The 25,413-nt window shown below is 45.2% G+C and overlaps 1 protein-coding gene across 36 annotated transcripts in view; it reads left to right on the forward strand.

Moving 5' to 3' along the window:
• SVIL (supervillin) overlaps positions 1-25,413 on the forward strand; it is a 285,309-nt gene that overhangs the window by 42,945 nt on the left and 216,951 nt on the right. For all 36 annotated transcript variants that reach the window (XM_021064753.2, XM_084980005.1, XM_021064767.2 and 33 more), the window contains exon 2: positions 8,055-8,154. The gene's annotated coding sequence lies outside the window, so the exon portion shown is untranslated. The remainder of the gene's footprint in view (positions 1-8,054; positions 8,155-25,413) is intronic.

Here is a 25,413-nt window from a genome sequence, read left to right on the forward strand (position 1 = left end):
TTTGCAAGTGTTTGTCTCCTTGGCGAGAGGATGCCCCTAGGATCACGTGGTGGGCTGGAGTGTTTGGGGAAGATACTCAAAGGGCTTTCTCACTGGAAAACATGAGATGACCTTTGTTGGATAGTGAATTTCCATCATACACAAAGTCAGAGTCCTAAGATCCCCTCAAAAGCACTGTCTTCAACTCTCAAGCTTTTTATTTCAGCACTTTTGCCTCATGCAGTCAACTGTCTCAGACTTGGTAAAATAGCTGCTAAAGAAGCCAACATTTGGAACCCCTGTTTATTTTAGGTGAATTTATCTTTTTTTTTTTTTTTTTTTTTTTTTTTGCTATTTCTTTGGGCCGCTCCCGCGGCATATGGAGGTTCCCAGGCTAGGGGTTGAATTGGAGCTGTAGCCCCCGTCCTACGCCAGAGCCACAGCAACGCAGGATCCGAGCCATGCCTGTGACCTATACCACAGCCCACGGCAAAGCTGGATCCTTAACCCACTGAGCGAGGCCAGGGATCGAACCTGCATCCTCATGGATACTAGTCAGATTTGTTTCTACTGTGCCACGACAGGAGCTCCTTCTTTATCTCTCTTTTCATTATATCTTTTTTTTTTTTCTTTCTTAGGAAAATAGCAATTCTCTCCTTAATCTTTGCTTGATAAGTCAGACTTGATTAGTGTAAACTTTAAAAATACTCTTCAGTTCCTTATACATTTGTCTAAAAGAGTTTAGAGCCAAAACCCCTCTTCAGTTTCTTTGGTTTATTTTCTTCATTGTAGCATTTTTTTACCTGCCCAGGTGCCCAGAGGAAATAGTCCAGTAGGAACCCTTGACCTCTGGTGGGCCAGGGCCTAGACCTGAACCTCCTTCCCCTCTGTTGCCTGGGCATTTGGCCCCATCTGGCTTCCCATCCAGTGTTCCCCCACCCTACCAATGCCACTCACTAAAAAATTTAGCAAGTCTGGCTAAAAAAATCCTCTTTGTCAGTTTGGTCTCAACCTGTCCAGTGCGATCCTTAAAACCACGGAGACTGGATAGCAGTTGTTACATTATTAAAATCCACTCTTGTATTCAGCTCTCAGGCGGAAGACAGGCTGGCCTAAATCCAACTGGTCGACCAGTTGTTCAAATCTGTCTTAAGCGCATTCAAATCCATGGTTTTATGGTGTCATTTGATGACAATGCTTTTCCAGCTGGGTTGGCTCCTGTTGGCTTAACCAAATGCAGCCAAATGGGCAGCCAACTTCACCCCACCCCCCTGGTCGCCTGTTAAGGCACTTTTTCTGCTTTTTCTGTCCGCCTTGATTCTGAAATGGAGCTTGAGGCAAAACTTTGGGCAGTTTTTAATTTGCTTGCAAAATGTGCTTCCACTGTCTACACCTAGACATCTTTTTAAAGACAAATCATGGGATTTATTTCCCTTCATATTTGCCTCCTGCCCCATGACATAAGTTGGTCCTTGGGCCAGGGATCATCCAAGCTGCAGATGTGACCTACACAGCAGAAGGTGTGGCAACACCAGATCCTTTAACCTCTGCCAGCCAGGATTGAACCTGTGTCTTGGCACTGCAGAGACATTGCTGATCCTGTTGTGCCATGGTGGGAATTCCAAAGTTTGTTTCTTTTGGCGGGAGGATTAAGGCAGCAGGGTTTCCTCATGGGAGACAGCAAGGTTATTCCCCCCCCTAAAATGACATGTTCTTGGAGTTCCTATCGTGGCTAAGTGGCTAACAAATCCAACTAGGAACCATGAGGTTGTGGGTTCGATCCCTGGCCTCACTCAGTGGGTTCGGGATCCGGCGTTGCCGTGAGCTGAGGTGTAGGTTGCAGACGCGCCTCGGATCCTGCATTGCTGTGGTTCTGGCGTAGGCTGGTGGCTACAGCTCCTATTGGACCCCTAGCCTGGAAACCTCCATATGCCATGGGTGCAGCCCCAGAATAAAATAAAATGACATGTTCTTATTTTGAAGAAGCAGCTAATATGTTCTAAATAATTTAACTTGGCTATTTTTGCTACATGTTCATTCCTAATCTGTCTTCATTTTTGTTGTGGAACCCACGGCCTCACTCTCTGGCAGAAAGTGTGGTGTAAGCCTCCCCCTGGCTCCAGGACCCTGAATCAGCAGTTTCCCGATTCCTGCTCTCTCCTCTGATTCCTTGTCTGGCCCCTCTCTCACGTTGTTGGCCGTCTCCTTCTGAATCCACAGTTACTCCCAGATACTCGGTTCCCTTATGCATCTGTCCCTAAGGCTCTACATTTCATGTCAGTCTCTCACCTCGAGAACCCACGCATTCCAGGTTCTTCTTTAGTTTTCCTTTTTCCCTTTGGTTTTCTAAAGACAGCATTAAATGGTTTTGCGAAACGTGAAGCAACAGTGACTGTATTAATTTGCGTTATTCCTGTCCTGGTTTACATCTCCTTACTAGGGTGCACTGGTCACCCATCCTGAATCCCAGGGGGTGGATGGTCACCCATCCTGATTCCTGGGCAGGGCGGGTGTCTCTCTGGGATGAGGGAAGATTGTTGTCTTTCAAGAATCTTACTGGACTCCTTAGCCCATCCCAGCGTCTGGAAGTTGGAATTTCTCCATCCATCTGCGGTGGCTTGGGGCAAAACACTCCATCTCTTACATGTGCCTTGAGAATGGGGCTAATCTATAATGACAGATGAAGTTGATGAATGTTGCTCTTGAACTTGTACAGGCCAAGCCCATGTATATCCAACTTCTTTCAGTAGCAGCTACCGCAGGCTTTTCCTGCATTTGAAGGCATCGTGTTTAAGAGGAATGCTTTGGGGGTTTTTCCTAGAGGAGGAGAATAAGCCAGAATTCACAGGTCCCATATGTGTGTGCAGTTGTGATGAACACAGCCATGTGGTGCTCGATTGCAATAAAGCATAGAACCACCCCCGACTGCCACTCCCAGGAGAGCTGGGCGGGGGTCCATCTCTCTGCCTTGCTGCCTGATACCATTCCTGCGTGGTACCCAGCCCTCTCTTTCCTCCTGTTTCCCCAGCTATCTCTAGGGGATTCAATACTGTCCTTTAAACAAGAAATCAAGCGTATTTATTTGAAGAACCAGCCAGTGGGAAGGTATTTGGTGATGTTTTCACAAATAAAATGTTCTTTGCTAGGTATATGTGTGTATATGTTGGGGAGGGGAAAGAATATTCTAGACTGTTTTTTGTTTTTGTTTTTTCCTTTCTCCCTGCCCTGCCTTTCCTCTGCCACCCCTCCAAATACTCAACACAGACGCCCTACATGGCCTCAGGGGTGTCCATGCCTGGTTTGGATCCTGTGGCACCGGGCTAAGTTACTTCTCAGTTTCCTAATCTGTAAAATGGGGCCAGAGGCAATTCCTACCCCATAGGGTTATTAGGAATTTTATTTTTTGAAATTTTATTGGAGTATAGTTGCTTTTGATGCTTCTGAAATGAAGTCTTGGGTTTCCATGATATGAGAAGCCCTTTCACTAAGTGAACATTAAACAGCGGTGAATATTAAGTGCTTATGTGTAATAAACTTTTTGAGCATTTGAAAAGTCTGCTAACTTGATTGTTCACAGGTAGAGTTCAGACCATGAATTATATAGAACCACAGGTAGTTGCAGAGGATAGAAATAATTACAATATGCAAATCAGCAACCTTATGAAGGTTTTGCATGGTTTTATTCAAATAAAATAGGATGTAAAACTTGATGTAATGGGATAGTAAAAACATTACTATACTTCACATTTTTTAGAAGATTTGAGACAAATAGAGTCATTTGTAATTTTGTAACCTTTTAATTTTAAGATAAAATATAAAATGCATTATTTTTGTGACAGGGCAAAAATAAAATGTCCCCTGCTATTTCATAGTCTGGTTCAAGTTTCTATTCCTAAAATGTATGCTTGGGAATTCCCGTCGTGGCGCAGTGGTTAACGAATCCGACTAGGAGCCATGAGGTTGCAGGTTCGATCCCTGGCCTTGCTCAGTGGATTAACGATCCGGCATTGCCATGAGCTGTGGTGTAGGTTGCAGCTGTGGCTCTGGCATAGGCTGGCAGTTGCAGCTCCAATTCGACCCCTAGCCTGGGAACCTCCATATACTGCAGGAGCAGCCCTGGAAAAGGCAAAAAGAGAAAAAGAAAAAAAAAAAAAGAAAAAAGTATGCTTGGTTTGAATGATATAAATACCCTCCATATTACTGATTTATACTTTAAAAAATTCATTCTGAAGATTCTACAGCAGGTCCTTGTTATCTGAGGATAATTAGAACCAGAAAAAGGCCATTAAAATGGAGTCTGCTCTTAAGTGGGGACCAAAATTTCATAATATAATTTTTAAAAGCTCTGGGACGTCATTCTGCAAAACATCCCTCTGAATAATATGAAAATAATGTTTTAGTTTATATTTAACAAAGCTTAGATGATCCTTTTGACCATTGCTCGTCTCTTAGAGCAATGCAAAATCGGGTATTGATGATTTTTAGAGGAGTAAGTTTTTAGACAAAATTATCTGATAGTACATCATGGTACCTTTTTTTTTTTTTTTGTCTTTTTGCCTTTTCTAGGGCCGCTCCCACGGCATATGGAGGTTCCCAGGCTAGGGGTTTAATCGCAGCAGTAGCCACCGGCCTACCCCAGAGCCACAGCAACGCTGGATCCGAGACGTCTGCAACCTACACCACAGCTCACGGCAACGCCGGATCCTTAACCCACTGAGCAGGGGCAGAGATTGAACCCGCAACCTCATGGTTCCTAGTCAGATTCGTTAACCACTGCGCCACGACGGGAACTCCCAATCGTGGTACTTTTGATATCCCATTTGACACTGACGTCACTTCACGACGGTCAGTCTTACAGAAATTTTTTAAGTTCCTCGTCATTTCCCTTTGGGCCCTTTAGAGTCTTTATCATGAAATTCCTTCTGTATTGAAATCCTATCTTGCCACCCCCTTGAAATGTTTCTTCTAAAGGATTGTGGCCTCTCGCAGCTGCTTAGTCCATTGTTTGGCCTGTTACTGGGGAAGCTCTCTAATGCCATCTTGGTTAACCTTATGCAATGCTGTTTTTAGGGGGCAAGGTTTGCAACCAGGAAAGATGCAGGCAGTGAACAGGACAGGGTTTTGAGTGGGAATTCCATGTCATGAAATGGTTGGTTATTAGGAAATATTGTGTGTTTCCTTAAAACAGCGCCTGTCCGTGTGCGGGTTTTGGACAGTGACCACCTCCATCACCAGGACACCCTGATGTGGGGGTATGAGCCCACTGCCGGGTGCTCTGGAGAAGAGAGATGAGTGGGGACATCCCAGGGCTGGTGTCAGTTCTGCCACTAAGTAGGTTTGTGACCATGGATCAATCACTCACCTTCTTTAAGTACAGTTGGGTAACCTGTAAAGTGAAAGATTAAGCTAAAGTCCCTTCTAGTGACAACATTCTGCGATTCTCAAGTGTTGGGAATTTTAATTTAATTTAATTTTTTGTCTTTTTGCCTTTTCTAGGGCTGCTCACTTGGCATCTGGAGGTTCCCAGGCTAGGGGTCGAATCGGAGCTGTAGCTATTGGCCTACACCACAGCCACAGCCACACCAGATCCGAGCCATGTCTGCAACCTACACCACAGCTCACGGCAACACCGGATCCTTAACCCACTGAGCGAGGCCAGGGATCGAACCCGCAACCTCATGGTTCCTAGTCGGATTCATTAACCACTGAGCCATGACGGGAACTCCCAAGTGTTGGGTATTTTAAGGCTGGCAAGGGCTTTATCACTTTGTTTTTATGAAGTTATCTTAGAGTTTAATAATTGTCAACCAATTACTTTTAGTTTATTCATGCTGGATATATAGATATGTAAATATATGTACACATACAAGTTATAAGGTAATATAAATCTATTATCTCTCTGTGTTATATCATTTCCATTGTTACATCCATAGGTAAGCATACTCTTGGTAAAGTGGGAATCAGCACTTTGGAACAATTTTAAATTCTGCTCCTTTCAATAGTGTTATTTCTTGTAAATGTTTGCTTATATACCGTAAACTTTTCTTTCTTTTCTTTTTGTGGTCATCCCTGTAGCATATGGAAGTTTCCTGGCTAGGGGTCCAATTGGAGGTGCAGCTGTTATCCTACACCACAGCCACGGCAAAGCCACATCCAAGCTTCATCTGTGACCTATGTCACAGCTTTCAGCAACACCGGATCCTTAACCCACTGCGTGAGGCCAGGGACGGAACCGTCATCCTCACAGAAACAATGTCGGGTCCTTAACCTTCTGAGCCACAGTGGGAACTCCTGTGCTGTAATCTTCATAGTGTTGTCTTTTTTACTTTTATAATAATAATAATCAATTTAGTCCATGTGTTTTGATTTACTTCAATATATCCTGACCAATGTATGCTGGCAACAGAGCATCTCTGAACTTTGGAATTTAGGGCGAGTTTTGGGGTCATGTTACCGTAGACAGTTATTGTAGACATCTCTGTAGGTAGACAGTTTTATAAAAAGAGTGTCTCACACCCATAGCATAGTTCTGCTTGCAGCGCAGTACTTGAATGCCTTTTGCTGCTACTGCAAACAGGAAGAAACACACCAAGGCAAAGGTCCGGCTGTGAGAAGCAGGGGAGGGGCAAGGAAAGCTGGAAGCACATCCCTTTGGCTCCTGCCAGCAGGGCAAGGAGAGATCCTGGGAGTCTGGTGGAAATAAACGAAGCAGGAACGACACAGTCGGGGGTTCTAGATGCATCTTTAGAGGCGTGGGGGCCCTGGTCACACTACTCTGAGTATCCTGTCATCCAGGAGGACTGGTGACCTTTGGTTTCTGAACTTGCACTGAGCCTGGTCCAGAGGACAAAACCATCAGAGGAGGGACCATCTCCAGAAGCTGATGTGCCCACGTCAGGGAAGCAGCACAAACCGATTTTGTGAATCCTGCCTTATTACAAATGGCAGCACTTTTTATTTTCCTACGAGATCCGGGAGATTTTCAGTGTGTCCTTGGGGGGTAGTCGTGTGTTCACCCATTAAAATGTGATTTGCTCCCTCCTATCAAGAAGAAGGAAGCAGGGAGTTCCTGTTGTAGCTCAGTGGTAATGAACGTGACTAGAATTCATAAGGATGCGGGTTTGATCCTTGGCCTCACTTAGTGGGTTAAGGACCCGGCATTGCCATGAGCTGTGACATAGGTCACAGATGCAGCTTGGATCTGGCGTGGCTGTGGCATAGGCCAGCAGCTGCAGCTCCTATTCGACCCCTAGCCTGGGAACTTCCATATGCTGAGGGTGTGGCCCTCAAATGCAGGGGTGGGGGAGATGAAGGAAGAATAGTTGACCCTTTTCCCTCCCCACTGGTCATGTCTGCCCTGGTCTGTGGATGGTGTTGAGTCTCCCGCCTATGTGCATGGACGGTGTGTGATACATTTTGACATAACTCACCACAGTAGCAAGGTGGTTATTACCCAAGAAAGGGAACTCTGTGTTGCTGAAATCAGGGGTCACATGGTTGTTTACAGCAGATGATGGCCGATGTTTCACGTTAAGTCGGGTTAAAGTGGATTCCATCCAGGCGGTTTTAGTGGTGGTGGAAATTAACCAGTAGAAGGAAAAAAAAACTGTTAGAGAAATTGGAAGTCAGTTTTACTTTCTATCCCACAAAGTCTTATGGGAATGAGGGGTATTGATAAAGTAGGTTGTAGTCTAGTGTTTTCAATGGTCATTTTAAGCACAGATGCATTTATTCCATCCCACATGTATATTTCTCAGCTTTAAAAGTTACATCCTATAATTAAAAAAAAAATTTGGAGCTCCCCGTCATGGCTCAGTGGTTAACGAACCCGACTGGTATCCATGAGGACGTGGGTTCCATCCCTGGACTTGCTCAGTGGGTTAAGGATCTGGCATTGCGGAGAGCTGTGGTGTAGGTTGCAGATGTGGATCGGATTCCGAGTTGCTGTGGCTCTGGTGTAGGCCTGCAGCTACAGCTCCAATTCGACTCCTAGCCTGGGAACCTCCATATGCTGTGGGTATAGCCCTAAAAAGACAAAAGATAAAAAAATAATTAAAAATTTTTTTTTTTTCCAGATTCTAGTTACATTGGAAACTGGTCCTTTCTCTAAGACTAAAGGAGAAGCCCACGAAGGAACGATGGACTCTTTTTGAGTTTCGAGTCATGGAATAAAAGGTAGGTATTGATGATTTCACAGTGTGTGTACAGTTCTGTTGCAGAGACCAGCTGAAAAAGCAACAGACAGAATCCCAGGAGTTTAGGATTATTTGCTTTCATACAAAAAAATCACATACTCTTCTGATTTCCTTATATGATTTTTTTTTTTTAAACAAAACTTAGCATGTTCTTTTAAAATAAGTTTTCCAGGAATTCCTCAGTGGCTCAGTGGGTTAAGGATCCACTGTTGTTACTACCGTGGCACATGTTTGATCCCTGGCCCGGGAACTTCTGCATGCTGTGGGCTCGACCAAAAAGAAAGCTTCCAAGAGTTCCCCCTGTGGTGCAACAGGATCATCAGCATCTTGGGAGCACTGGGATGCAGGTTCGATCCCCAGCCTGGCACAGTGGGTTAGGGATCCAGTGTTGCCGCACTTGTAGCTTAGGTCACAATTGAAGGCTTGGCTCTGATGCCTGGCCTGGGAATTCCATATGCTGTGGGGTGCCAAAAAAAAAAAAAAAAAAAAAAAAAAAAGAGAGAAAGCTTTCCAGATAGAAATACCTTAGGATTAAGGTGTGACCCAGCTGAGTAATTTACTCCTTTTTCTTAGACAGCATCTCTGGACACGTCTTCCAGGCGTGGTCTTTGTGACACTCCCACCTTTATGAGAGAATAAGAATTTCTAAGATAGAAGTTACAGAAAGTGCAAGCGTAAGGACTCTTATTTTATTTTATTTTATTTTTGGCTTTTTAGAGCTGCACCCGCGACATATGGAGGTTTCCAGGCTAGGGGTCGAATCAGAGCTACAGTTTCCTGCCTATACCACAGCCACAGCAATGCCAGATCCACCCTGCCTCTGCGACCTATACTTACAGCTCACAGTGATGCTGAATCCTTAACCCACTGAGCGAGGCCAGGGATAGAGCCCACAACCTCATGCTTGCTAGTCAGATTCATTTCTGCTGCTCCACCAGGAACTCCAGGACTCTTTTAATGACACATAAATTGATAAAGCTTAACCCTGGTGGCAACCTTAGCCCTTTTCCCAGTCCCAGCTCACTTAAGCCCCTGACAGCTGATGGCCTCCTCTGGACAAGCCCAGCTCAGTCTTTGGCTGGACCCCCCACCCCTTACAGCCACTGCAGCCTCAAGCTGCTTATCCTTTCCAGGCCACAAGTTCTCACTGGATGCCCTCCTTGCCCTGGTTCCCAGAACAAACAGCACAAGCTCAGACCCACCATCGACTCACTCACCGTTTCGCAAAAGATTGACCTGCTGAGATCTCTTTGTAATATCCTGTTCTAAGGACAATCACAGTCCCCGCTCTCCAATTCTCTGAGTATCCATTTCTTTCTCCCCTCTCCTTCAAAATGCTCTGCTTGATGATTAGATTTAGAGCTCAGAAGAAACCATACATTTTTTAAAAATTTTTTATTGATATAAGTGATTTACATTGTTCTGAGAAACCGTGTATTTTTAAAAATATTACTGACTTTATTTTTTAATTTTTTTAAAATTTTTTGCTTTTATTATGCCCGCACCTGTGGCATATGGAGATCCCCAGGGGCTAGGGGTTGAATTGAAGCGACAGCTACAGGCCGATGCCACAGCCACAGCAATGCCAGATACGAGCTGTGGCTGCAACTTACACCACAGCTCATGGCAATGCTGGATCCTTAACCCACTAAGTGAGGCCAGGGATCGAACCCGAATCCTCATGGATCCTAGTCAGGTTCATTTCTGCTGAACTGCAATGGGAGCTCCCAATACTTTTATTATTTTTTAATTTTTATTGCTTTTTTTTTTTTTAAGCCTCAGCATGCATGTTGGGCTCCCGGACCCAGCATCGAATCGAACCTGGGCTCCACTGCTGAAAGTGCCAAATCCTAACCCTTAGGCCACCAGGGATCTCCCGAAACCATATTTAAGTTTATGTTGATTTACTTTTTTTTTTTTTTAAACAAACCAATCCTAGGGTCACTGGGCTGAGGATATTAAGAAATAGGGGGAGAATTTTTGAAACCTCTGACTGTCTGATGAGCAGGCTCCCCCACCTGCAGGAGGAGCTCTGTTGATGGAAGCCTTTCTGGAGCAACTGCACACCTCTTTGTCAAAGGGGTTGCCAAAGCGGAGCCTGGCTGAATTTAGAAGATGCTTGTCCAGGGAGTTCCCGTCGTGGCGCAGTGGTTAACGAATCCGACTAGGAACCATGAGGTTGCAGGTTTGGTCCCTGCCCTTGCTCAGTGGGTTAAGGATCTGGCGTTGCCGTGAGCTGTGGTATAGGTTGCAGACGCGGCTCGGATCCTGCGTTGCTGTGCCTCTGGCGTAGGCCGGGGGCTACAGCTCCGATTCAACCCCTAGCCTGGGAATCTCCATATGCCGCGGGAGCGGCCCAAGAAATAGCAACAACAACAACAAAAGACAAAAAGACAAAAAAAAAAAAAGAAGATGCTTGTCCAGCTTCTAGACAAAAGGGTTCCTCTAGTTTCTCACCTGATGGCTCTAAGACTTGATGTTTGTTTCTTAACACCTTTCAAAAATGAAGCCACGATATTTATCCTGATTATTGGACTCGTCATTTCTAGGGTAGCTACTGAAGGAGACTTTTTTTAACCTCTCTTTCTCAAGCGTGTTTCCTGAAAGGCTGACCAGGGAGAACATGATTCTGGGGATGTTCTGTGTGATGTGGAGCTCAGAGGGTACAGTGGGGGAGCCCTGGGTGCCCTGGAGGGGTGGGTGGGCCTGGGCAAAGCACACCCCGAATCAGGGTAAATGACCTTTAAGATCAAGAGAGCAGGACAATCATCACAGGTAATAATAAGCTGTCTGAAGCAGGTGTGTATGTTTTGTTGGCCTGGGAGGGAGCTTGTGTGAGTTGATGATAAACCTGATTGTTAGGATGATATTAACATGACCTTTGAGTCACCCCACCTGCTCTGCCACCCACGTACCCTGGTGTCTGCCTCCCAAAGCCCCATTTGTGGTTCCTGGGCAATCTGGGTAGGTTGAGGCAGCGGCGGGCGGCGGGGGGTGGGGGACCTTCCACATGATGTAAAGTACAATGTACAACGTGCTGGTCATGTTTGAAGATGTCTGTATATTTGAGCCTCTAAAGGCATATTTGCATTTTAACAATGTCTGTATGCTCCTGTTTCCTCATCAAATCTCTTTTATCCAGCAGGAAGTATTTTCTCCTCTTTCTATGTAAACATCCCTTGGTCCTGCCCTTCTGTCAATGGTTGGGTTCCTCCTTCTAATGATGTAGGAAGAGTCGTCTCCTCGCTAACAGCGAGAATATTAAATCTATGAAGCCTCCGAAGGCTTTCTTTCTGTTTGGTTTCCTACTTTGCACCAGGTGCCTGGAAGAGGGGTCTGTAGAATGTGCTTGAGAAACATTTACTTTTTTTTGTAGTTATATTTTATTTATTTATTTATTTGCTTATTTTTTTTTTTTTTTAAGTTGGCACCCACGGCATATGGAAGGTCCCAGGCTAGGGGTTGAATCAGAGCTGTAGCTGCCAGCCTACAACACAGCCAGAGCCACAGCAACACCAGATCCTAGCTGCATCTGTGACCTACACCACAGCTCACGGCAATGCTGGATCCTTAACCCATTGAGCAAGGCCAGGGACTGAACCCTCATCCTCATCGTTACTAGTTGGGTTTGTTACCAATGAGCCCCAACGGGAACTCTGAGAACCATTTACTTAATGAGGTTGTACATGCATCTTTCTGCTCCTAACTCCTTCCTTTCTGCCTCTAACTCCTTCTGTCCCTTCATTCATGAACTTCTCACTGGGCTGACCCAGCACCTGCCCTCCCCACTGGTCTGTGGGGCATGATAAGCCCCTGCTTGTTCCCCTCGGAGAGCCTGGGGAGGGTGTCCGCTGTGTTGTCACCACACTGGCAACCATAGGGTAAGCTGTCAGCTCCTGGAGGCATTTCCAGGATGCTTACAGACGGGATACGGAAGGAAACAGAGGCTAAGGGGCAGCACTGGTGTCGGAGGCTGGATGCTCTGCCCCGTTTACCGCCCCTCCCAGGAAGCATCTCTGCAGGATGGGCTGTGGGTGGGGGAGGGGAGCAGGAAGGGCGTGTGCTGGCTGTCACAACTGAATCCTTCCTTCTGGTTGTCTGTGGTTAAGTCACGTGGCAGCAGAACCTCTGTCCCCCATGATGACAGGGGGTTAAGGTGGCCTTGGCCAAGCCCTGCCTCTGTTTAAATAAATAAAGGAGCACAGAACAGTCTGGCGCTGGACTACAGGCTGCCTGATGTGATTTGCCGCCTATAAGAAGTCTGGCTGATGGAAGAGTCAAATCCAATTCTGATGATCTAATGCCCCCCCCAGGGGGGGCAGTTTTGGTGGTTGGCTTCCCCCCTCCAAGTGATCCCAAGGAGGAGGGCAGTAGGCAGACTCTTCCAGAACCTCTTTGCTAAGTGAGTTTGTCTGGAAAGAAAATTGTAGGTAAAAGATTTTAACTGTAAAGCACAGTAAGAATTGCCTTCTGGTCAGCTGATGAGTAATTTTGAGACACGCATGAGACCATGGACTATGCTCCTTTCCTCCTCTTCCTCTCCAACCCCCCTCCCCTCTCCCCATTTCCCTTCCCCATCTTCCCCCTCCCCCCCATTCCCCTCTCCCATTCCCCTTCTCCTCCCCTCCCCTCCCCCATTCCCCTTCCCTCATTTCCTGCCCCCTCCCCCCATTTCCCCCTCCCCTCCCCTTCTCCTCCCCCTTCCCCTCCCCTTTCTGCTCCCCCTTCCTTTCCCCCTTCTCCTCCCCCTCCTCTCTGCCCATCTCTCTCTCTCTCTCACACACACTGTCAAGTCTTTCCCTGTCAGGCTCTGTGCTGAGGTAGCTGGAGCCGCTCTCATCGTCTCTGAGTACAGAGGAAGCTCTCACTTTGTCATGTAATTGCTGCCACCCTCTCTCTGCTCTTCTGCACGGCCCCGAGCCTCACTCTCCAGCCCTTCCACACCCTTCTGTCCATCTGCCTTTCCTTCTCCCCAGGTCCCCACTTCCCAGGGTCCCTCCCCCCATCGCCTCCCACTCCCTGCCCCGCCCCCACTTCCCCAGGATTCCACCTGGTTTCTGCCATGCAGGGCTCCACGCTGCCCTGCCTCCTGCCCAGGGAAGGCTCTAGAAGGGCAGGGAATGCCTGGTATGCTGGGGAGTGGCCTCGGCTGTGGCCACCTTGTCCCTCGCTCCCCTTGCCTTGCTATTCTCTGCCTTGCCCTGGACTCTGTCACCTCCAGCACACTTGTCATAGCCTCAGTCTCTGGCTGTAGCCTCAGGGCTGACGTCTGGCCTCAGCCCCTCTTAGTGCGCTCCTCTGATGCAGGCTTCCATCCCTGCCCGGTTATCTCATGTCCTGGTCTCACTTAGTGACCCTCGGCCTCACATGTGCTGTTCCTACTGCCTGCAGTGCTTTTCCCCCCTTCCTTCTCAATGGGTTACACCTGACTGGTCACCAAAGATGTCACCAGGTGCCTCCCGCAAGAAGCCAACTGTTGGGAGGGGCTTCTGGGTCTCACTGAACAAAACTCGTATCAGAATGTGTGCCAGAAAGTGCATTGGACACTGACCTCCTCAGCTGAACAGACATCAGTGAAGGCAGAACTGGATCCCTGGCCTGTGGCTATGCCTCCCTGTTCCCCTCAGGTGTTAGAAAGTGTCTGCTTTTCTGATTGTTTATCCTTAAACCTTCAACTTTATGCTCAATGCTTTTTGCTTTATGTTAATTGTTTTTCTAACAAAATATTTCATAAAGAAGGCGCCTCTGATGTGGAGGGAGCCTGGCACAATAAATTGAGGTTGTCCTTCTTCCTCGAAACACCTTTGATGGGTTTATCAGTTGCCACTTTTCTCCCGAGCGTGTGCCGAATGGATTGATCACTACATTTGAGAATGTCGTAGAAGTTAGAGTTGACGCAAGAGAAGCCATCTGGTGCTACAAACAGCACAGACCTAGGCATTTTAAATTTCACTTCTGGGCCACTCTTGGAAAACCGCTGCCAGGAGATGACCATGCATCCAGCTCCCATCAGCTCATGTCCCCCTTGTCCTGAGCATGAGAGGAGAGCTCTGGGGGGAGCAGAGGGCAAAGGAGGGTGTTGCAGTATTAGCCCGGTTCTCGAGGCTTCAGCTGTGGATTGTGACTTCTATTTGGACGAAAGCTTGTTCTCTGTGCTCCAGGTTGATGGGCTGCATTCTGTGTTTGGCATCTGTTTTCCCAGACCAGGGGTGGCAGCTGAACTGAGTGTGAAAAGACAGGGGGAGAGTTCATAGATTAGGACAGTGGGTGTCCAGGACACTCACAGGGAGGGGTGGGGTCAGTGCTCTTTAGTCCCTTTCCTAAATTTCTTTTTTTTTTTAATTTAATATTTTTTATTTTATTTTTGATTTTTGCTTTATTATTATTTTGTGTTTTAGGGCTGCACCTGCAATCTATGAACATTCCCAGGCTAGGGGTCGAACTGGAGCTACAGGTGCTGGCCTACACCACAGCCATGAAAGCAATGAGGGATCTGAGCTGCTTCTGTGACCTACATCACAGCTCAGGGCAATGCCAGATCCCAAACCCACTGAGCGAAGCCAGGCACTGAACCCATGTCCTCATGGATACCAGCTGGCCTTGCTACCGCTGAGCCATGATGAGAACTGCCTATTTAATATTTTTTAAATGATCACAATTAAATAACAGTTATTCAGCACCCAGTTGATCAAGGTATTTTATAAACCTTTGTTTGGAAAAGTTCGTAAGGTGATTGAGTTCTAGGCTGGTAGACAGATGGGTTCTGATGACTAAGGAGAACATTTGCACAAGTAGAGCTAATTTTTTTTTTTTTTTTGGTCTTTTTGCCTTTTCTAGGGCTGCTCCCATGGCGTATGAAAGTTCCCAGGCTAGGGGTCTAATCAGAGCTGCAGCCGCCGGCCTACACCACAGCCACAGCAACGCGGAATCTGAGCCGCATCTGCAACCTACACCACAGCTCACAGCAATGCTAGATCCTTAACCCACTAAGCAAGGCGAGGGATCAAACCTGCAACCTCATGGTTCCTAGTCGGATTCGTTAACCACTGAGCCACCACAGGAACTTTTTTTTTTTTTTTAAGTAGGGCTAATTCTTAATAGATGCTTCTAATACCCAAGTGTCACAGCTGGGCACCAGAAGGAGAAGAGAACTGGAAAATCTGCTCCATGCAGCCAAATGGGCATTGCATCCCACTATAGATGCCAGCTGAACTGGAGCCTTACGTGTGGCCAGAGGCCATTGTCAAAAACAGAAAGGCCAACTCTAATTCCCCAGAGTCGGAATCCAGCTCAGTGTTCTGAGAGCCAGCTGCTCTGGTCCCCTGTGGGGACCTCTCAGGGCCCAGGAGACACCCCTTTCCCTGCCATCACCGCCGCCCTGCTAGAGTCAGCAACACCTGGCCATCTCTCCACTGGGATAAGAGGAAATCTCTGTGAGAGTCTGTGTACAATCCCAGAAACATGTCTTTAAACTTTTGTTGTCGTGCTCCAAGACAGCTTAGTAAGCTCCCAGGGCTGGAAGCTGACTAGGATTTCCTAAGTATCCATGTTTAACAGGTTAAACTGTCTTTGCTCTCAAGCACACACATACACACACACACTGCCCCCATCCTTTGAACTTCTTTTTTTTTTTTAGGGTCACACCCATGGCACATGGAAGTTCCCAGGCTAGGGGTTCAGTCGGAGCTGCAGCTACCAGCCTACACCACAGCCACAGCCGCACCAGATCTGAGCCGCATCTGCAACCTACACAGCAGCTCATGGCCACACTGGATCCTTAACTCACTGAGCAAGGCCAGGAATCAAACCCGCATCCTCATGGATACTAGTCAGGTTTGTTATTGCTGAGCCACAATAGGAACTCCTATCGTTTGAACTTTGATTGAAAGCTTAAGTGGCATAGCCAGTCACACAGCAATAGAATGTAGATGAACGCATCTTTGCTGTAATTAACAAATCTTTGTAAGGCTTGGGCAAGGGGTTTTTAATCCCTCACTAGATTAGAAGGATGGAGGAAAGGACATGGTTTTCCTTTCACGTGGGGCGGGGAGACAGGTGGGAGAAAAATCAGTTTTATCCTAAGAAGTGTTGAGGGCATGAATAGAACAGGTCTGATACATAGAAAATGGCAACTACGGTGGGACTGGTTGAGGCGCAGAGGTGCTGTGCTTCTGGGGGGGTGCCAGGGCACTGCGTGGGTAGGAATGACGTTCTCATAAGTGAAGGGGCTGGTTTCTAGGCATCATGGTGTTCAGGCTTCACAGTGGATTGTGCATATGACCATGTAAGTGATTGCTACAAAGGTGGTGGGGTGAGAAGAACCATGATGTGGAGAATAGGAAGGTCTCCGCCGACCTGACATGGGGGAGATTATCCTGGACACCCCAGGTGGGTCCAGGGTCATCATCGGGGCCCTCTGAAGCGAAGGAGTGTCAGTATGGGAATGATGCCGTGTGATTTAGTCACTGTGCTTTGCTGCTTTGAAGATGGAGGAAGGGCCCACGAGCTGAGGAATGCAGGTGAGCTTAGCAGCTGAAAAGGCAGGGAAATAGATCCTTCCCAGGAGGGATGCAGCCCTGCCTGCACCTTGATTTTTCGCCCAGTGAGACCCATTTCAGATTTCTAACCTCTAGACCTGTAAGATAATGAAGTTGTGTCAAGGCACCAAGTGTGTAGTAATTATAGCAGCAATGGGAGACAATCCAACATGGAAACCAGTACGTCTCTGCTTTGGAAATGTGAGACTCTCTTAGTTATTTATGAAATGTAATATAATGGAAACTATGGAAGTAAAAAACTCCAAGAAGAATCTTTTCAAAATGAATTGTAAGATATCTCTAACAAATTAATTTTAGTAGTGTGAGAGCAGGAACTTTTTTCTTCACTATTATACCTTCACTGCCTAGTTCATTTTTTAAATTTGTTTTTAAATGAATGAATCTCTTCACTTAAATCCATGAAACACCTAAACAATTCTTTTCAAAGAAATTATTTTGTGCTACAGTGTATCACTACGGCATAAACTCAGGCTCTAGTTATAGACAAAGTATATCATACTTTATGTTGTCATTCAAAGGTAGGAGGCTTGGGAGTTCCTGTAGTGGTGCAGTGGATATGAATCTGACTAGGAACCATGGGGTTGCGGGCTCGATCCCCGGCCTCGCTCAGTGGGTTAAGGATCCAGCGTGGTGTAGGTGGCAGATGTGGCTTGGATCTTTTGTGTGGCTGTGGCTGTGGCATAGGCCAGCAGCTGTAGCTCCAATTTGACCCTTAGCCTGGGAACCTCCATATGCCGTGGGTGTGGTCTTAAGGCAAAAATGTAAGAGGCTTGGACAGAGAATTTTTTAAGCTGTTGTGTTGAAGCAGTAATCATTTTTGCTTTCTTGAGTTTTAGGAACTTTTTGGACTTACACATCAGAGTGTTAACTTGCCCTTGGCCTTGTCAGTAGAACTGCTGTGATGAGTAGCAAGTTAAAACCTTAAGTCAGTGACCCAACCCTCTCCCCCACAGAAAGAGTGCTCATTATTTGTGAAACTTAGTTTGGGAAGCCTGGTACTATATGCTCATCTATTATAAATGCTCTTTGCACGGCATCTTTTAGAATTACATGTATTTTTAGTGTTGATTTGCTGTTTCTTATTCTCTGAAAAAATCTTTTCTAGGGTTATGCTATGTGCCAGGCCCTGGGGAAACTCAGGTAGCTAAGATATGACACTTCCCAGAGAAATCCACCTTCTCGATGGGGAGAAAGACAAGTGTATAGCTAATGAGAATACAGAATAGCCAATACTGAAATAATCTGTGGCGCCTGGAGGAGGAAACTTCCAACTCTGCAGGGAGAATACAGCACTGAAGGATCAGGAGGAGCTTGGCAGCTAGAGGGGGCAAGTATTAATCTCCTACTGAATCTCAGCACTTTTACATGGAACTTTGTCCTTTCATCTTTACCCTGAGACAAATGATAGTCTAGTTAAGTACCTTGGCAAAATCACACAGAGCGGGATTTATAATTATTGTCCTATGAGTCACTTTCAAGCGGAAGTGGGCAGACTTGTCTGTGACGGGCTAGACGGTAAAGAGTTCAGGCTTTGTGGACCATACTAGCTCTGCCACAACCCTGCGACTCAGCTGTCGTGCCATGAAAACAGACACACAGAATATGGAAACAAGTATGTCTGTGTTTCAATAAAACTTTATTGACAAAAATGGACAGTGGGCCGGATGCGGCCGGGGGTTGCATTTTGCGGATCCCTGTTCTAGAACAGCACTCGTAGTGACCATTTTGTTTTAGAAGATGCCTGGAGAAGGACGTGGTCGGTTTCATTTGCTTTACAAGTGAGTCAGTGACAGTTTCAAAATGAGTTACAGAATCTCACTGAGAAATAATAGCAGATGGGATTAATAATGGAGGTTCAGACAGACCCAATTTTCTAACATTTCGCATTGTCGTGGTTAATATTTAACAGACCTCTAAGAGTCCAGATACAATCCATCTTTAGGTCATTATAGATGAGTCCAGAGAGAAAACCACACTTGGCAGAGGATTTGACACCGCGTGGGTAGGTGCGTGTTTTAACTCTGAGATTTTTTTTCTTTTTTTTTAATGGAAGTAGAGAAGATTTGTCTGGAACCATTGGGAAGAAATATGGTAAATAATCTAAATGATGTCCCGGGAGAAGCCTAGAGTGTGAAGTCTCAATACCACTGTCTTCTGGATAAAAGCAGAAACATCTGGTTAGTGTAATGATGAGGGGTGATGAGAAAGGGGTGATCAGATAAGAAAAACAGTATATTTTGACATCTTAAAGGAACAAGCCAGGAAAAAAAAATCTGGGAGTTCCCATCGTGGTGCAGTGGTTAACGAATCTGACTAGGAACCATGAGGTTGCAGGCTCGATCCCTGGCCTTGCTCAGTGGGTTAAGGATCCAGTGTTGCCGTGAGCTGTGGTGTGGGACGCAGACGTGGCTCGGATCTGGCATTGCTGTGGCTCTGGCGTAGGCCGGCGGCTACAGCTCCGATTAGACCCCTAGCCTGGGAACCTTCATATGCCACGGGAGCAGCCCTAGAAAAGGCAAAAAGACCAAAAAAAAAAAAAAAAAATCTGCCTGTAATAGTTGATAGTGGGGAGAGTTACTGAATTCAGTGATTTGAATAAGAAATCCTTTAAAGCAAAACCGTGAATCTTTTGAGAAGAAATCTTTTCAAGAAAAGAGAACCCCTTTACACCATTGGTAGGAATGTAAAGTGGTGCAGCCACGATGGAAAATAGTATGGCGTTTCCTCCAAAAACTAAAAATAGAGCTGCCATATGATCCAGCAGTGCTACTTCTGGGCATATCACCAGACAAAACTGTAATTCAAAAAGATACATAGAACCCTGTGTTCATCGCAGCACTGCTCACAAGAGCCAAAACATGGAAACAACCTAAATGTCCATCAATAGATGAATGGGTAAAGAAGATGTGGTACATATACACAATGCAATACTACTCAGCCATAAAAAGAATGTAATAATGCAACTAGAGATTCTCATGTTACGTGAAGTCAGAAAGAGAAAGACAAAGACATATATATTGTATCACATATACGTGGAATCTGAAATATGACACAAATGGACTTATTTGTGAAACAAACAGACCCACAGACATAGAGAATAGAATTGTGGTTTCAGGAGTTCCTGTCGTGGCACACTGGTTAATGAATCCGACTAGCAACCATGAGGTTGCAGGTTCAATCCCTGGCCTCGCTCAGTGGGTTAAGGAGCCGTGAGCTGTCTTGTAGGTTGCAGACGCGGCTTGGATCCTGCATTGCTGTGGCTCTGGCGTAGGCTGGTGGCTACAGCTCCGATTCAACCCCTAGCCTGGGAACCTCCATATGCTGCGGGAGAGGCTCAAGGAAAGGCAAAAAAGACAAAAAAAAAAAAAAGAAAAAAAGAAAAAGAATTGTGGTTGCAAAGGGGGGAGGGGGAACAGAGATGGGGAGGAGAGAGTTGGGACTTTGGGATTAGCTGATGCAAACTAGTATATTCAGCATGGATAAACAGCAAGGTCCTACTGTGACACGCAGGGAACTATATTCAATATCCTGTGATAAACCATATGGAAGAGAATATATAACTAAAATATACATGTGTATATACATATGGATTATATGTATGTGTATATATGTGTGTGTGTGTGTATATATATATATATGTATAACTGAGTCACTTTGCTCTATAGCAGAAATTAATATTGTAAATCAGCCATAATAATTTTTTTTAAAAATTAGAATACCATCCAGGATTATCCAGATGGACAATGGGAAAATTCAGATGTGGAAATTCAAATAAAATTTAATTCTATATCCTAAGCCAACTTTATCTCAACAAAGATCTATTTCCTTTGTGCATTTAAAAAAAAAATACTTCCAAGAGTGTATTTTGTATATTTTAAGAGAGAAAGGGTAATTGGAAAACTATGAAAGGACTTCAAAAATGTGACACTGGGAGGCCTTCAAAGTCACCTCTTCTAGCCCTGCGTGACTAAAGGGAGATTTTTCTCTTGGCTGATAATGGAGAGCTGGATGAGAATGGTTATGTTGGGGAGCTCATTTCCTTTGAGTAAAACTTTAAAAAAAAAAGAAAAAAAAAGCAGGAGTTCCCTGGAGGCCTAGTGTTTAAGGATCTAGTGGTGTTGCTGCTGTGGCTTTGGTTACTGCTGTGGCTCCTGTTCAGTCCCTGGCCCAGGATCTTTCTGATGGTCATGGAGATGGAAAAAAAAAAAAAAATTGAAAGCTGACAAAGTTTATAACGTGGTTTCAAGTGTGGATGGTTCCAACTAGATTGAAACATCTTCTTGTCAATAAGAGTAGATTGAAATTGATGAATGTGTCTGTGCTCCCCAGGCTTGGCGTCCCCACATGGTTTTTTAAATTTTATTTATTTTAGGGCCACACCCATGGCATATGGAGGTTCCCAGGCTAGGTGTCCAGTTGGAGCTGTAGCCACCGACCTATGTCCCAGCCACAGTAACACCACATCCGAACCATGTCTTCAACCCACACTACAGCTCATGGCAATGCTAGATCCTTAACACACTGAGCGAGGCCAGGGATCGAACCTGTGTCCTCGTGGATACTAGTCAGATTCATTTCTGCTGAGCCATGACACGGAACCTCCTTCCCACATGTCTTTTAATCTGGTTCCCCATCCAACTCTGTGCTGCTGCTCTTAAGGTTGACTTGGGGGAGAGAGTGAAGAAAAGATGGTAAATAGGAGAGCTGATAACCTTCCTGGAAGCCGCCGTACGTCATGGCAACTACAGTTATTCCAACCCAAACAAGTTAAGCTTTCCCTTGTGATTTGAATCCTGGGCCTAAGTCTTCTCTTGGATGAAACAGATGGGATGCTGGGTTCTTGTACAGAGTCCTGAGCTTTGCTGATGCTCAGGCTACTGCCCTTCCCTGTGACTTCCAGGAATCAGACACGCACCAGCTGTGCATTTGTGAGCTCTTTTTGGCCTTTTGCTAAATTAGATGCAACTTCATAAAACCCAATAGTTTCTTCGCCCAGAAATCTTAGGACAGCTTGAAGAAAATAGTCTGTAAAGCAGGTTAATTTTTTGATGTGGATTATGTCCAACAAACAGTGTTGGTATAAAAAGCTTCAACATATAAACCAATTAGAGTCCTACAATGTCTTAGAATTTGACTTCTCTTTCTATAGTGGTTCTGACATTCTTTTTTCTTTTCTTTTTTGCCTTTTAGGGCCACACCTGCGACATATGGAAGTTCCCAGGCTAGGGGTTGAGTCAGAGCTGCAGCTGCCTACGCCATAGCCAGAGTATTGCAAGATCTGAGTCGTGTCTGTGACCTACATGGCAGCTCACAGCAATGCCAGATCCTTAACCCACTGAGCAAGTCCCAGGATTGAACTCGCATCCTCATGGATACTGCTGAGTCATGACAGAAACTCTCAAAGTGTATTTTCCTCTGAGCACCTAGGGTGATTCTTGAAAACCAACTCAAGATCATTCACTCCCTTGCCCATGCCCTACGGTGGCTTCTCGTAACTCCGAATAAACCCCAAGTGCTTTGGCAACAGGACCTCTGTGGTCGGTGCTCAGCTCTTTCTGCCCAGCGTTTCCTACTGTCTTCCCAGGCGCCCAGTCTTTCGTTCTGCTCCAACCACACCAGCCACCTTGCAAGTCTCTTGCACACACCAGCCACAGCTCCATCCCAAAACATCAAACTTTACGGTTGTTCTTCTTGCCTCTTCCTGAACCCTCTCCTTCCACATAGTTACTCACTACGCTTCCGGCCAATTCTCCCAGGTCTCTGCTCAAAGATGACCCCCTCAGAGACACACCTGACCACTTTATCTAAATTAGAAGCACTCCCCCCACCCGCCGCCACCACCCCCCCCCACGGGAGTTCCCGTCATGGCTCAGCAGTTATCGAACCCAACTAGTATCCATGATGATGTGGGTTTGATCCCTGGCCTTGCTCAGTGGGTTAAGGGTCCAGCGTTGGCTGTGAGCTGTGGTGTAGGTCGCAGACGTGGCTCAGATACCATGTTGCCATGGCTGTGGTGTAGGCCGGCAGCTGCAGCTCCAATTCAGTCCCTAGCCTGGGAACCTCCATATGCCACGGGTGTGGCCCTAAAAAGACAAAAAGACCAAAAAAAAAAAAAAAAAAGTCCCCCCAATCCTCTTACCCCACTTTTCTTTTTTAAAATTTAAAAAATTTTTTAAATTTACAAGGTTCTGTCAATTTCTGCTATACAGCAAAATAACCCCATTATATGTGTGTATATATATATGTGTGTGTGTGTATATATATATACACACACACACTTTTTTCTCACATTGTCTTCCCTCATGTTCTACTCCAAGAGATTGGATATACTTCCCTGTGCTATAGAGCAGGACCTCATTGCTTATCCATTCTAAATCTAATGCCCCTAAACTCCCAGTTGATCCTATTCCCTCCCCATTCCCTTAGCAACCACAAGTCTGTTTCCATGTCTGTGAGTCTGCTTCTATTCTGTAGATAGGTTCGTCTGTGCTGTGTTTTAGATACCACATACATGTGATATCATATGGTATTTGTCTTTCTTTAACTTACTTCACTTGGCATGAGAATCTCTAGGTCCAGCCATGTTGCTGCAAATGGCATTACTTTGTTCTTTTTTATGGCTGAGTAGTATTCCATTGTATATATGTACCACATTTTCTTAGTCCATTCATCTGTCAGTGGACATTTAGGTTGTTTCCATGTCTTGGCTATTGTGAATACTGCTGCGATGAACATGGGGTACGTATATCTTTTTGAATTGTAGTTTTATCAGGTACAGGGCCAGGAGTGGGATTGCTGGATGATATGGTAGTTCTAGATTTACTTTTCTGAGAAACCTCCATACTGTTTCCACAGAGGCTGCACCAAATTACATTCCCACCAACAGTATAGAGGGTTTCCTTTTCTCCACACCCTCTCCAGCATTTGTTATTTGTAGACTTTTTAATGATGACCATTCTGACTGGTGTGAGGTGGCACCTCATTGTAGTTTTGATTTGCATTTCTCTAGTAAGTAGTGATGTTGAGCATTTTTTCATATGCCTGTTGGCCATCCGTATGTCGTCTTTGGAGAAATGTCTCTTCAGGTTTTCTGCCCATTTTTCACTTGGAGTTTTTTTTTTTTTTCCTGTTGTTGTATGAGCTGTTTGTATATTTTGGAGATTAAGCCCTTGCTGGTTGCATAATTTGCAACTATCTTCTCCCATTCCATAGGTTGCCTTTTCATTTTTTTTTAATGGTTTCCTTTGCTGTATAAAAGCTTATTAGTTTGATTAAGTCCCATTGGTTTATTTTTGTTTTTCTTTCTATTGCCTTGGGAGACTGACCTAAGAAAACATTTATACGGTTGATGTCAGAGAATGTTTTGCCTATATTCTCTTCTAGAAGTTTTATGGTGTCTTGTCTTATGTTTAAGTCTTTAAGCAATTTTGAGTTTATTTGTGTGCATCGTGTAAGGTTGTGTACCAGTTTCAATGACTTACATGCAACTGTCCAGTTTTCCCAGCACCATTTGCTAAAGAGACTGTCTTTTTCCCATTTTATATACTGCCTCCTTTGTTGAAGATTAATTTACCATAGCTGTCTGGGGTTATTTCTGGGCTCTCTATTCTGTTCTATTCATCCATATGTCTGTTTTTGTATCATTACCACGCTGTCTTGATTACTGTAGATTTGTAATATTGTCTGAAGTCTGGTAGAGTTATGCCTTCTGCTTGGTTTTTGTTCCTCAGGACTGCTTTGGCAATTCTGGGACTTTTATGGTTCCATATACATTACCAAGTTGTGCGTTCTAGTTCTGTGAAAAATGTCGTGGATAATTTGATAGTTATTGTATTAAATCTGTAGATTGCGTTGGGTTCTTACCCTGCTTTTCCTTCTCAGCTCTTACGAACTGACATTTGGTCTATTATTGATTAATCACTTGGTTTATTTGTCCATTCATTTATTTATAATTCATTATCCCTCCCAAGAGAATGTAAACCCCACACAGACAGGGATTTACAATGACACGCATGTATCTTTCATGCCTAGCACACATAGGCAATCAAGATGTATCTGCAGGGTATCAAATGAAGGAAGGAACACGTTGCTTTTGGTCTGCATGTGTAGACCAAATCATAGAGCAGTTTTGTTGTTCAGTAGTCCAGTGATGATTTTGATTTTCCTACCCTCATAAGGTTTGCAATTCAAGAGTCGAATTTGTCTTAGATTCAGCACTTGCCTAACAATTTAAGCTGTGACCTTGGTCTACCTTAAGTGTAGTTCAACATGTGGAACATATGTACCATAGGAACATAAGTACCTGGACTTCCTAGTGATGTAATTGTTTTATCGTGGGAATATGTTGATGGACAGAGCTGCTGGAGTCTTAATTCTTTCCTTAGTGATTAGCAGGCATGTATATAATATGAGGCAGAAGGGAGTTCCTGTCATGGCTCAGTGGTTAATGAATCTGACTAGGAACTGTGAGGTTGCAGGTTCGATCCCTGACCTTGCTCAGTGGGTTAAGGATCTGGCTTTGCCGTGAGCTGTGGTGTAGATTGCAGATGCAGCTCGGATCCTGCATTGCTGTGGCTGTGGCATAGGCTGGCAGCTACAGCTCTGATTCAACCCCTAGCCTGGGAACCTCCATATGCCACGGGAGCGGCCCTAGAAAAGGCAAAAAGACAAAAAAAAAAAAA

The sequence above is a fragment of the Sus scrofa genome, chromosome 10 (assembly GCF_054392235.1).
Source record: "Sus scrofa isolate SSC_HxYL_T2T_F1_AM1 chromosome 10, Sscrofa_HxYL_maternal_Yorkshire_Landrace_v2.0, whole genome shotgun sequence".
NCBI lineage: Eukaryota > Metazoa > Chordata > Mammalia > Artiodactyla > Suidae > Sus > Sus scrofa.